The sequence below is a fragment of the Bos mutus genome, chromosome 17 (assembly GCF_027580195.1).
Source record: "Bos mutus isolate GX-2022 chromosome 17, NWIPB_WYAK_1.1, whole genome shotgun sequence".
NCBI classification, from domain to species: Eukaryota; Metazoa; Chordata; class Mammalia; order Artiodactyla; family Bovidae; genus Bos; species Bos mutus.
The window spans coordinates 7,644,972-7,658,591 of NC_091633.1; positions in this window are offsets into that span (position 1 = coordinate 7,644,972).

The following is a 13,620-nucleotide window of genomic DNA, read 5'->3' on the forward strand; positions in this document are numbered from 1 at the left end:
ATTATTCCAAAGGCTTATTTCTCCAATATATCACAGTACTACCTAAGTTTCATGTTACTGAGTAGGTGTTGGGCAGGCCAATTAAAGGTCTTTTAGGAATGAATTTGGCTTAAGTAGCAGTGTGTGTGTATGCTTAGCTGTGTTCAACTCTTTGAGATCCATGGACTGTAGCCCAACAGGCTTCTCTGTTCATAGGATTCTCCAGGCAAAAATACTGGAGTGGGTTGCTATTTCCTCCTCCAGGGGAGCTTCCCAACCCAGGGATTGAACCTGTGTTTCTTGCGCCTCCTGCAGGGCAAATTCTGTACCTGGGAAGCTGTAAGTAGCAATAACAATATATAATCTAAGAATAAATGAACCTCCTGACTCTGAGTGAGAAGTCTGATGCAGGCCTTACCAGGCTAAACTTAACATGTCAGCAGGGCTGTATTTGTTTTCTGCTCCAGGAGTCTTGTTTCCTCCACTTTATCTTCTATAGGTTGTCTGCACTCCTTACCTCCTGGCCCCACTTCCATCTTCAAAGCCTGCAATGTTCAGTGGAGTCATTCTCATATCGCACTGACACTGACTCTTCTGCCTCCCACATCCACTTTTAATGACCCTTGTGATGATGCTGGGACTGCTTGGATAATCCAGGATATTCTCCCTATTTTCATGTTAGCTGATTACGGGCCTGGCTTTGTCTACAACCTTGATTTTCCCAAACATATAAGGCAACATGTGGGTAGAATTTAAAGATTAGAATATGGACATCTTTAGACGGGCCACTGTCCTGCCAGAAACATTGTCCAGGGCTGAGACTGTCGGGAACAAGGGACATATGTGAATGTAGGCACTCCTTCCCCCATGGGTGCCTCAGAATGAGAGAGGCTTGGGGGAGTCCCTTGCTGGAGTCTCCAGGGGCACATCTCTTAAGCACCTGCTCCACGGCCTGCACCCCGCTCTCCTCATCCTCCTCCCTCTCAGTATATGTGGGGGCTGACCTGCTCTGGGTGCAAGATTTCTGGGGGACCCCCTTCTGTTCTGCTCTGTACCCTCACTCATCTGGTTGTTTCTGTGTCTTGTCTATTGTAAATACTGCTGCTATGGACATAATTTAAGTATGTTCAAAGAATCAAAAGAAATCATACTTTAAAAACTGAACAGCAGTATGGAAATTATATTCTTTGAAGTACAGAATAGCAATAAAGGAGATAAACTTATAAAAGAGAACCAAATGGAATATCTGGAGTTGAAAAGGATGGGTGTCACTGGAAATTTCACTGGAGGGGCTTCCATCACTTTCTCAGAGCTGCTGTAACAAATCGCTACAAACCACATGGCTTAAAACAACAGAAATTTGCTGCTTCACACTTCTGGGGGCTGGAAATCTGGAGTCAAGCTGTAGGCTGGGCTATGCTCCCTATGAAACAGTAGAAAATGAATTCCTTGCTTTCTAGCGTTTGGCATCTTCTGGAACTCCATGGCTTCCTTTGCCTTGCGGTTGCGTAGTTCTAATCTCTGCCTTCAACATCATGTGGTCTTCTCTGTGTCTGTGCATCCGTACTTGAGACCTTCTTTCCAAATAAGGAATTAATACCTAACTTGGGGTGGGGACACAAACCCAAAATAGGGCTGAACAGATTTCAATAGGACAAAGACAGAATCAGCAAATTTGAAGACATCAGGATAACTGAGTTCCAGTATGATGAAGTGTTTTTTTTTTTTTTTTAAAGAAAAAGGCAGGGGGATAGGGAAGATAAATGAACAGAGCCTAATTAGACCTGCGTACTATCACATGCATAAAGAGAGTTCCAAAAAGACACAAGAGAGAGAAAGGGAGGCCATGTGAAGTCCTAGCCAAAATCTCACCAAATTTAATGGAAAACACAATCACAATATTCAGGAAGTTTGATAAACATCAAGTTGAATAAGCTTGGTGGTTTAGTCACTAACTCGTATCCAACTCTTGTGACCTCATGGACTGTAGCCCGCCAGGCTCCTCTTCCTCGGTCCATAGGATTTTCCAAGCAAGAATACTGGTGTGGGTGGCCATTTCCTTTCCTTCTCCTTCTCCAGGGGATCTTCCCAACCCAGGGACTGAACCTGGGTCTCCTGTACTCCAGGCAAATTCTTTATGACTGAGTGGTCAGGGAAGCCCAAAATGAAAGTGAAACTTGCTTAGTTGTGTCCAACTCTTTGTGATCCCATGGACTGTATATACAGGAATTCTCCAGGCCAGAATACTGGAGTAGGTAGCCTTTCCCTTTTCCAGGGAATCTTCCCAACACAGAAATCGAACCCAGGTCTCCTGCATTGCAAGCGAATTCTTTACCAGCTGAGCCACAGGGGAAGCCCAAGAATACTGGAGTGGGTAGCCTATCCCTTCTCCAGCAGATGTTCCCAACCCAGGAATTCAACTGGGGTCCTCTGCATTGCAGGTGGATTCTTTACCAACTGAGCTATGAGGGAAGCCGTCATACGATGAGTAAGCTTGCATCATAATAAAATGATTCAAGGCCAAAGACAGAGTCATGAAAGCAACAACAAAGAAGTGGCAGATCGTGTGAAAACCTCCCACTAAGTGTAAGGGCCGATTTTTATTAGAATCGGTGGGATGGTGTATTAAAAGCATTGAAAGAAGGAATTCTCTGGCAGTCCAACGGTTAGGACTTGCACTTTCACTGGCCAAGGGCCTGGGGTTCAATCCCTGGTTGGGAAACCGAGATCCAGTAAGTCACATGTCGTGCAGTCAGAAAAACAAGACAAACAAAAAACAACTGCTAAAAGTCACTGCATGTCAACCGAGAATTCTCTAGTAGAAATGCCCTTCAGTACTGGAGACATTAAGACATTACCAATGAATAAAACCTGAGAGAATCCTTTGCTACTAAGAAATGTGGAGTCCTTTATGCTGAAAAGAGAACAGTGTAAATGTAAGTACGTAAGATGTATGTAGGATAAACAGATAAAGTGAAAGGGAAAGTCACTCAGTCATTTCCTGCCGGGAGCCAGCACAGGAGATCCCACCCATGACAAGGTCATGCGGAGGAGACCTGACAGGCAAGGCAGATCAGGACTCAAGGGACTCCCTGGACCTCCTCGAGCCTCGACTCCGAAACCAAAGTCTGTCTACTGTCTACTATATTATGCCTTTCACCAACTCTTCTGACATTAACAGGGGGCTATCCCCGACCACCTTTCTCTGAAGAAAATCAACTTAAGGCTCTAGTTAATAAGTCTCCTGGGCTTGAAAGGAGCATTTTAATTCTAACCCCTCTGTTACTATTTTAGCTTGCTCGGCAGGTTTATCCACACTCTTGCAACTAACACACATGATTGTTACAACACCCCAAGCATAACCTTTGAGCGATAAAAAAGCTTTATTAGAATAATACTGCATAGTTGAGCCAATGTTTGCTACTGAGTTTCCTTGTCCTTTATCCACTGTGCGCCTGAGAGTGCATTAGCTAGTATAGTTGGTATGCAAGAAAAACAAGCAGTAGCCTTGGCATTAGCAACATAAGACTCTTCAGTTAATAAGTTCTTTCTTTGTTGTAACCCACTGCACCTTTGCTCCATAAGAATGTAGCTCTGTTTCCTGAGGGGGACTGCAGACTGGAAAGATAAAGGGAAAGCAGGTTTTCTGGTTGACCAACCTTTATCAAGAAAGAGTTACAAAATGTTAACAGGCCACAGGGCCAGAAGATGATGTACGTAACATAAGACCCTTGTTTATGAAAAGCTATGCAAAAAATGTCCTGGTTTTGATAAAGGTAAAACTGATGGAATGTTGAGTTGACTCTGCATGACTTTGTATCTTTCACTTCTGGAAATGTGTAACTCAGGGTATAGAAGCCCCTTTTGAAAATAAATCTGCAGACCCGTTCCACCTAAGCTGGGTCTCCCCGTGTCATTCTTTCTTTCTCTCTCTCTCCTTTCTTTCAGGCTGATTCCCTGGAGCACATAGGCTCTCTGAGTTCACTTTTTTGCCCGGGCTTCTAAGACCCAATCGAGGAGGCGCTCTGCGTCTCCACTCCGGAGAGAAGGCGCTCTGTGTCTTCGCTCCATTGAGAGGGAGCCTGTGGCCTCCGTGAACAGAGCAAGTCCCATATCAGGGGCTTTATTGGCTTTCTGTGTAAACCAAGGAATATCAGCCTCTTTTTCTCTCCTTTATTTTCTCTCTCGCCGATGCCGTCCATCCTGAGGGTATCCCTGGATCCTGCTAGGGCTGGACCCTGGCAGTTTCCGACTCTTTGCAACCCCATGGACTATACATATACAGTCCATGGAATTCTTCAGGGCAGAATACTGGAGTGGGTAGCTTTTCCCTTCTCCGGAGGATCTTCCCAATCCAGGGATAGAACCCAGGTCTCTCGCATTGCAGGCAATTCTTTACCAGCTGAGCCACAAGGGAACAAGAATATTGGAGTGGGTAGCCTATCCCTTTTCCAGGGGATCCTCCTGCCCCAGGAATCGAACCGGGGTCTCCTGCATTGCAGGTGGATTCTCTACCAACTGAGCTATGAGGGAAGTCCATATAAACCATGTACTATTTTATTCTATCTGGTTAAAAAGGACACTACAAGAATATTTTAAGTCTATGTTCCTGAACACAAAAAGTATAAAGTGGATAATGAATATAACAATAACAGCATACAGGAGGGTAATGGAACAGATCCACAGATGAGTCAAGACTCTGTGAATCACTGAAATTAATCTGGTGTTAATCCAAATAAGAATTTTATAAATTAAGATGTTAGTTGTCCCCAGGGAAACCACTAAGGCTATAATCCAGACTCTATAGTAAAAGAAACACCATGGGAATTAAATTGATCCACTAGAAAATAACCACAGAAGAATAGGAATAACCACAGAGGAACAGGAGAACAAAAAGATGTAACTCGTACAGAAAACAGATGGCAAAATAACAGATTCCAATGCTACGTGATTAGTGATTAAACAAAACGTGTGTGGTTTGCATAGTTCAATTAATAGGCAGACCCTGGCAGAATGGATAAACAGCTCTGATCTTACTATGTGCTATCTAGAGCTGAGCTTTAAATTCAAGATACAAAGGGACTGAGAGCAAAGGATGAGAAAATGTGTACCAAGCAGATATTAACCAAAAGAAAATCTGACTGGCTTTACTATGTAAAACAAAGTTTGTGACAATTTTTTCTAGAGACAAATAAGGACATTTTATAGTGACAAAGGGTCCATTTTTCAAGGAGGAAACAGTTACATTTTTTGCACCAAACAAGATAGCTCCAAAATACATGGAGCAAACTGACAAGAGACTCCTTAATGATAATAGTTGGAAATGTCAATACTCAGCTGTCAGTAGTGGTGAGAATCTGTTATTTCTTGGGATCAACATTGTGGGGAGGGCAGAGTAGGGGCTGTGACCCATATTTTACGGTTCAGGAGACTGAAATTTACATAGATTGAGTAACTTGCCCAGAGTCACAACACTCATGAGTGATGGGTCTGAAGCAAGACAGGGAGATGATTCCCTGGGGATGGAGATCCCTGAACCCCTGGACATGAGATTGTGCCCTGGATACACAAACCAAGAGCTCTCCTCACTCCCTTCCCACATCCTCCTGCCTAAGGATGCTGCAGGGAGACAGCTGGTACCCAGAGGTGCCTGGCCCAAGAGAATGGCTCAAATCTCAGCCCAACTCCTGACTCAATCCCTGAGCCCAAATACACTGCCTTTCCCCCAAATTAAGACCCCCTGATGGACTGGGAGATCAGAACATGCATCTTGCCCCCTCCCCTCCCCCTCAGCACATGATTCTATCTGCTGCTGCTTTGCAATGAGACTTCCTGGTGGTCAGGTGACCACCCTGAATGACCAGTAGCCTGCTTGACTCTAATTGGCTCAGAACCCAGGACATTCTAAACCAACTGCCCACATGACAGTTGCACAGAGAATTCGCATCATCTTCAACTGACCTAACCTGGATGAGGAGCAGTGGCTACTCACTAGCTGGGAACGGGATCTCCTGGGCTGGTGGTGTTTTGAGGGCTTACTGAATGAAGTCTGTGGGCCCCAGTTCCTCACTGACTAAAACCTGACCAATGGTTGGAGCAGCGTGGACTAAGGCCTGGTTGGGGGCGGGCAGTGGCTGAACTGGTTCTGAGTGGGCACCATCTCTGCCCAGTCCTCGCTCTCCCAGATGCAGGCTCTGCTGTATAAACCACAGCCTTTCCTCCTGAATCTACTCACTGGTGTTATTTCCACAGCACCTTCAATGGAGTGGTTAGTGGGGGTGGCACACATGTGCCCCTACCTGTGGTTTGGCCAGAAGTGAATTCTGATGTATCTGAACCACGGCTGGGAATGGTGAGCAGACCATCTTGGCTGCACATGATATTCTTGTGCGTCCGGTGTCTGAATCCCTTGTGGTCCTTTTCTTTTGGTTAACCGGGCCACAACACTGGAAAATACGTTCAAAGCAGAACTATTGACATATTCCTGGGAGAAGACCATGGGGAAATACCGATTCATTCCCAGGCCCCACTTCTGTTCCCCTTGATTGCCAGCTGCCTAGGGGAGTCAGCTGAATCAAAGCTGGGTCTGGGGAGAGGAATGTTGCAGTGTGGTGTACAATTAATACACTCAAAATATCCAGCACCCATTGCACTGGAACATGACTTTATTCGGATGAGATAATATAGAAAGGGTGCACAGCACGGTGACTGAGGATGTGGGAACTGGTGACTGATGGTCTGGGTTCAAATACCAGGCGTCGCGTGAACCTGGGAAGGTTATGTGGACCCTCTTGTTCTCATTTCTTGTTCTGTGATAGGAAAGTGTTAGTAGGGTCTGCTGCTGCTGCTGCTGCTAAGTCACTTCAGTCGTGCCGGACTCTGTGTGACCCCATAGATGGCAGCCCACCAGGCTCCCCCATCCCTGAGATTCTCCAGGCAAGAACACTGGAGTGGGTTGCCATTTCCTTCTCCAATTCATGAAAGTGAAAAGTGAAAGGGAAGTCGCTCAGTCGTGTCTGACTCGTAGCGACCCCATGGATTGCAGCCCACCAGGCTCCTCCGTCCATGGGATTTTCCAGGCAAGAGTACTGGAGTGGGGTGCCATTGCCTTCTCCGTAGTAGGGTCTACTTACTGCTATTATGAGACTAATTTTAAGTGAATACAGTAAAGCCTGAAGAAAAATTATCACTAAGTGCTACAGAAGTATTCAAATATTACTAGCCCGAAAGAATAAGAAACACAGCAGTGGTTCCTCCAGAGAGGAATGACTATGAGTCAGGAGAGGTTAGTTTTCAGCCTTCACATGGGTTTGGTACTTTACAGCTCATGGGGAAAGTCTGTTATCTCCTGTGAACTCTACATCGCACTGTGGGGTGGGCAGCAAAGGGGCTGTAACCCACATGATGCAGGGGATTGAAATTGAGAGATTAAGTGACTTGATGTAACACTGATGAGTAATGAATCCTACACAGGAACGTACTGGCCACCTTGGGGCACAGATCCCTGAACACCTGAGACCGCCAGCTCGTGCCCTGGACCACTGACCCAAGAGTTCCTCTCACTCCTCTCCCACGCCCTCCTGCGCCTGCTCCAAGGTTGCTGCAGGGAGACAGCTGATGACCTGGAAGAGGTGCCTGAGACAGGAAAGTGGTACATATCTGACCCAGTCTCCTGACTTGACATTTAAACTCTGACCCCAAATTACACACTTTGTCCCAATCAAAGGGCCCCTCTGATCATTGGGGGTGTTCAATCTGTTTCTCTCTTCCCCCAGCATCTTCATCCTATAAACGCTTTCCTGGTGCTCTACCAAATACTCTGAATAGTCAGTAATCAGCATAACTCCCGAATAGCTTAGAACCCAGTACATTTCAAACCAAACATCCATAGGACAGATTAGCAAGGAATTAGCTTCATCTTAACTGACAACTCTTAATGAGGAATGAATATTCATTAGCTGGGAAAAGGTCTCCTGAGCTGGTGCCTTGGTGGCCTTAACAGATGAAGTCTAACAGGCCTCCAGGGGAACACTGACTAGAATCTGACCAGTCATTTGAGCAGCCTGGACTAAGGCCTGGTTGAGGGCAGGCAGCAGTTGAACTGGTTCTGAGTGAGCACCAAGCCCAGTGGTACCCAATGCTCCCTCTACCTGGATCCAGGCTCTGCTGTATAAACAGCCACTGGTGTTATTTCCACAGTACCTTCAATGGAGTGGTTAGTGGGGGTGGTACATGTGCACCCCTACCCTGCTGTGTGGCCAGATGGGGATCCTGAGGTGTCTGAACCACTTCTGGGAGTGGCCAACAGGTCATCTTGACCACACATGGTATTCATCTGCTTTCTGCATTTGAATTCCTTATACTCTTCCTTTTCTTCTTGTTACCCGAGTCATGATCATAGAAAACAGAACAAACATTGAGAGAAACTATTGCCACGTTGCTGGGAGAAGACGACGGACAAGTGTCAGTCCGTTCCCAGGCCCCACTTCTGCTTTCTTTGATCACCAGTTGTGTAGGGAGGTCAACTGAATCAAAGCTGGGCTTGGGGACAGGGACGTTGCAGTGTAGTGTGCACTTAAGACAGCCAGCAGGCTGACTGCATGGGGACGTGACTTTGTTTAGTGAGATAATATATTAATGGAAAGGGCGCACAGCACAGTGACTGGGAGCGTGGGGGCTGGTGCCTGCTGGTCTGGGTTCAAATCGTACCAGAAGCCGCGTGAACCTGGGAAGGTTACTTAACCTCTTTGTCCTCAGTCCCCTGTTCTGTGATACAGAAATGTTAATAGGACCCACTTAGTAGTATTACATGATGAAGCTTAATATAGAACGTCAGGTAGACCCTGAAGAAAAGTGACTGGTCCTTCACAGGTGCACATGGCAGGTGCTGTGATCCATACATTATGGTACATGGCATTAAAATGTCTAGATTTTAAGTGACTTCCCTGGAGTCTCGTCTCAAAGCTGATGACAGATGGGTGTGGGACAATGAATGTAGTTGGTTCCCCGGGGACAGAAATCTCTGAACCCCTAAATCCTCTAGATGGTGCCCTGGATCCCTGAGCCCAGGACTCCATTCCTTCCAGCCCCTCCCAGTCTCCTGCCCCACGGTTGCTCCAAGGACAAGAGGGGTCTTAGCAAACAGGAGGGTATATGCTCAGTCATGTCCGAGTCTTTGCAACCCTATGGACTGTACAGTCCATGGAATTCTCCAAGCCAGAATACTGGAGTGGGTAGCCGTTCCCTTCTCCAGAAGTTTTCAAATGCTAGATGTCTGGGACATAAGCAAGAAATGTAGAAGTACTGACTCTTGTGTGCCACGGGGCAGGGGATGGGGCAGGTTATGGGTGTGCTGCTTTTCAACTTGTGAACGTCTGTTATCATCTCCTGTGATCCCCACATCAGCCGTGGGGGCGAGGGGGAATCTCTCAGGGCAGGTGCTGCGATCCATATATACATGGCACTAAAATGTCTAGATTTTCAGTGACTTTCCCAGAGTCTCAAAGCTGATGACAGATGGATGTGGGACACGAATGTAGCTGGTTCCCTGGGGACAGAAGTCTCCGAACCCCTAATTCCTCTAGATGGTGCCCTGGACCCTGGAGCCCAGGACTCTGCTCCCTTTGGCCCCTCAATCCTCCTGCCCCACAGTTGCTCTGAGGACAAGAGGGGTCTTAGCCTACAGGAGGGCACATGCCTGACCCAGCTTGACCCTCCTTGACGTGTTGATCCCTGACCCCAAAGCCGTCCAATATTCTGGAAAGAAGTTCCTTGAAGGATCAGGGGGTCCCATCCCATGTGGGCCTCTTCCCCCAGCATCTTCACACATCAGCCACCTCAAAGGGAGCCCCTCCTGGTGGTCTGACCAGTGGTCGGCTTGTCTCAGAGCCCCACCTCTCCAAGCCAACTGCCCCACATGGCACGTCTCTAATGAAGCAGCTTGGCCTCCATTCAGCCCTGGATGTGCAGCTGGTGGTGCTTCATGAGGAGAGCAGCCTGCTGCACTGTGCTTGGTGGTTTAGTGGGTGAAGCTGGTATGCCCCACTGTCTCGCAACTACCGATGCGAGCACTTGTCTGAGCACCCTGGGTTTACAGCCTGGCCAGGGAGGGTCCGTGGCTGCACTGGGTCTGAGGGCTCACCCTCCCTGCTCATCCTTCCTCATCACAATCCAGCCCCTGCATCCTTCCTCATCACAATCCAGCCCCTGAAACTCCTCATCCATCCTTCGACCCTGCAGTGACACGGGAGTCTGTCTCCCAGAGGGAGAGAGGGACCCTCCATAGCCATAGCCTGGAGACCCCACCCCAAGACTGTCTCTGAGGATGACCCAGGCCCTCCTCATCCCTGCCACCGAAGGCTCATTCCTCTAACCTGATGGCATTGTCCCTTCACTCCCCCAGGCAGCACCCAAACACACCCAGTGGTCCTGGAAGTCCCAGCTTCCTTCCTTTCTAAATGCCTCCAGATTCAGATGGCTAATATTTAACTTCGGATTTTGGCATCAACATTCAGGACAGTTTGGCCTGTAATTTCCTTGTTCTCTAATGTCTATTGCTGGGTGAGACAGTGTTCTCCTGGTCGGATAAAGGCAGTGTCAGGTGTATTCTCTCTATATCTGTTCCCTGGAAGAGTGTGTTAGGACATGGGCATCAACTTCTACCTTAAATGTTTGGTAGAAATCAGAGGAAGCCACCTGGGCCTTAAGTCTGTTTTATGGAAAAACTTTTTTTGCATTTCTTGTTTTTTAACTGATGACAATTTATATAAGGTACCCAAATATTTGTTAAGCATTTATTCTCTTTAACTGAAATGTGACTCATATATAACACTAGCTTTTGGGTGTACAACATAATCATTCACTATCTGTATACACATTGTGAAATGCTCACCACAACGACGAGTTAACACCCATCATATGACATGCTTACAAGGAAAAAACTGTCTTTGATGACAGCTTTTAAGATCTGTTCTCCTAGGTAACTTTCAAATACACAATACAGGATCATTAACTACAGTCACCATGATGTGCTTTCTATGGCCATGATTTACTTAGTTTATAACTGGAAAAGTTCATATTTTCTGACCCCCTTCACCCATACTTATTCAACTCTCCCCATTGCCCACCTCTGGCAACCACTAATCTGTTCTCTGTACAATGAGCCTGTTGTTTTGTTTGCTTAGATTCCACATGTAAACGAGACTGTTACCATATTTCTCTGTCATACTTATTTCACTTAGCATAATGCCTTCGAGGTATATCCATGTTGTCACAAATGGCAAGATTTCATGTATTCCTTTTTTTTTAATGGCTGAATTATATGTGTATATGTGTCACATGTCTTTGTCACCCATCAATAGACCCTTAGGTTGCTTTCATATCTTGTCAGTGATGCTACAATGAACATGAGGGTGTATATGTCTTTTCCAGTTAGTATATCCAGAAGTAGAATTGCCGGGTCATATGGTAACTCTATTTTTTAATTTTTTGAGGAACTTCCATACTGTGTTCAATAGTGGCTGCACCAATTTATAACCCTACCAACAGTGCACATGAGTTCCCTTTCCTCTGCATTCTTGTCAATGCTTATTGTTTCTTGTCTCCTTGGTAATGGCCATTCTAATGGGTGTGAGGTGTGGTATCTCATTGTGGTTTTGCTAAGGTACCCAAACCATAAGTGCAGAGCTTTATGGTTTCTTGGAAATATAAGCCCATCTGTCCAACACCCAGTTCAGTATACCGGATATCCCCAGAATCCTGGCAGCCCTCTGAAGAAGGGAAGTAGAGGAGTCACTAACTTATCTGGTTATAAGAATGAAATCAGTTATCCGTGCATACTGCAAGCACAATGATTTACACACAGTTAGCTCAAAATTAGTGTGGCGGCACACCTGGAAAGAAGTGGAGGGAGCTGGAGGGCTGGGAGAATCCAATGCCTTTGGACTTCTGCTGTGGACGTCTGAGGTCAGGGTTAGGAAGTTGTGAGAGGAGCTTGTCAGAAGCACCTGGGTTTTTACAGAGGAAAACACGGCTACTTCCCAGAGTGGGAAGCTTCCCTGGTGGCTCAGACAGTAAAGTGCCTGCCTGCAATGAGGGAGACCCATGTTCGATCCCTGGGTCGGGAAGATCCCCTGGAGAAGGAAATGGCAACCCACTCCAGTACTCTTGCCTGGAAAATTCTATAGACTGAGGAGCCTGGTTAGGCTACAGTCCATGATGTTGCAAAGAGTCCGACAGTGACTTCAGTTCCCAGAGTGGAGCACCCATTGCAATCCACTGAGCCCTCCCTTTGTTGAGGGTGCTTTTTCTATACTTGTGTGTTATTTTACATACAAATGTTTAAAAAATAAACCCAGCAGGAGCTCAACTTTGTTTCATATTAAACATATAAAACTAATGCTGAACCCATACAGATTGTATTAGGGAAGAAAAGTCTCACTAAACAGCTAACTCAAGAGGCGTAGGGAGGTGGCCCTCCTTCCTTCACCTCATGTGTCTCATTTAAGCTTCCAGACACTGGAAGCTCCATCCCCTCTGAGTCTCAGGATGAGTCCTCCGGGTCCTTCGCAGGTGTCCCACCAGAACCTGCCACACACATGCAGTGGAGAGGTGGGTGGGCTCCCTGGTCCGTGTGCGGGACGCAGGGGGCTAGTCAGACCTGGGCCCTGGCTCCCCCAGGGGTCACATCCCCAGGGCACCCCTGTTTGTTGCTCTTTACTAAACGTGGTGTCTAGTAGTGGAGAGATGTTCTGAAGGGGTGATTTAACCTGGGCGTTTGGCCAGGCAGTGTTCAAGTGACTGGTCCTATGAAACAGTGTAAGTGATGCAGAGGAACGGGGAGGCTCTGGGGCTCCAGGATGAAAGGAAACGCTGGGTCCCTCCGTCTGGGCGCTCTGAGAGCAGGAGGTCTGATGACACAGGCGGACGTGGTAAATAACCCTGTCCCTCCAGCCCTACTCAGCCGACTCATCGGGAGACCCACACAGTGGAAAGTTGATTCTTAACTTACGTTTTCCTCCCCAGTAATCTTTTTCTTAACATTCCCCACCAGTCTTGCTTGCCTCTGGTTTTCAATTTTTAAAAAAGATTATGCAGTGGTAAAAAAAGACAAAAAACCAATAAGGTTTATGGCCTAAATGCTCCAATGTGAAAAGGTCACAGAAAAACACTGCTACTTAAAATAGAATGAAATATGGGTTTCTTTACTTATGAATTTGGAAATTAAAGAAACGTAAGCAATTTGCATTCTGCCCCCTTACCCTATCTCAAATGAGAATGGCATTGAGTTTGCTTCAATTTTTTGTTTTGTTTTTACATACATGTGACAAATCTGTCGAAGCTCAGCCTGAAAAATGGTGCTTTGAGGGGACTTGGGCCCCTCACAGGGCTCTGCAGAGGCTGGGTGGGGGTGGGAGGCACCCAGGGCCTGGCTCCCTCCAAGCCGGGTGTGGATCCTGGGGGTAGTCTTGATGCCAGGACTACTAAGCACAGACAGGGTTCAAAGCTGGCCCAGAGGAGCTGCCCTGCTTGCCTGAGAAGGGACCCCAGGTGGCTCTGTCTCTGTCTTCATCATTTTCCCAGGAGGCCTGAAGGAGGGGGCAGGGTCAGGGTCATCCCATGCTATCTCATCGTATCCAGTTT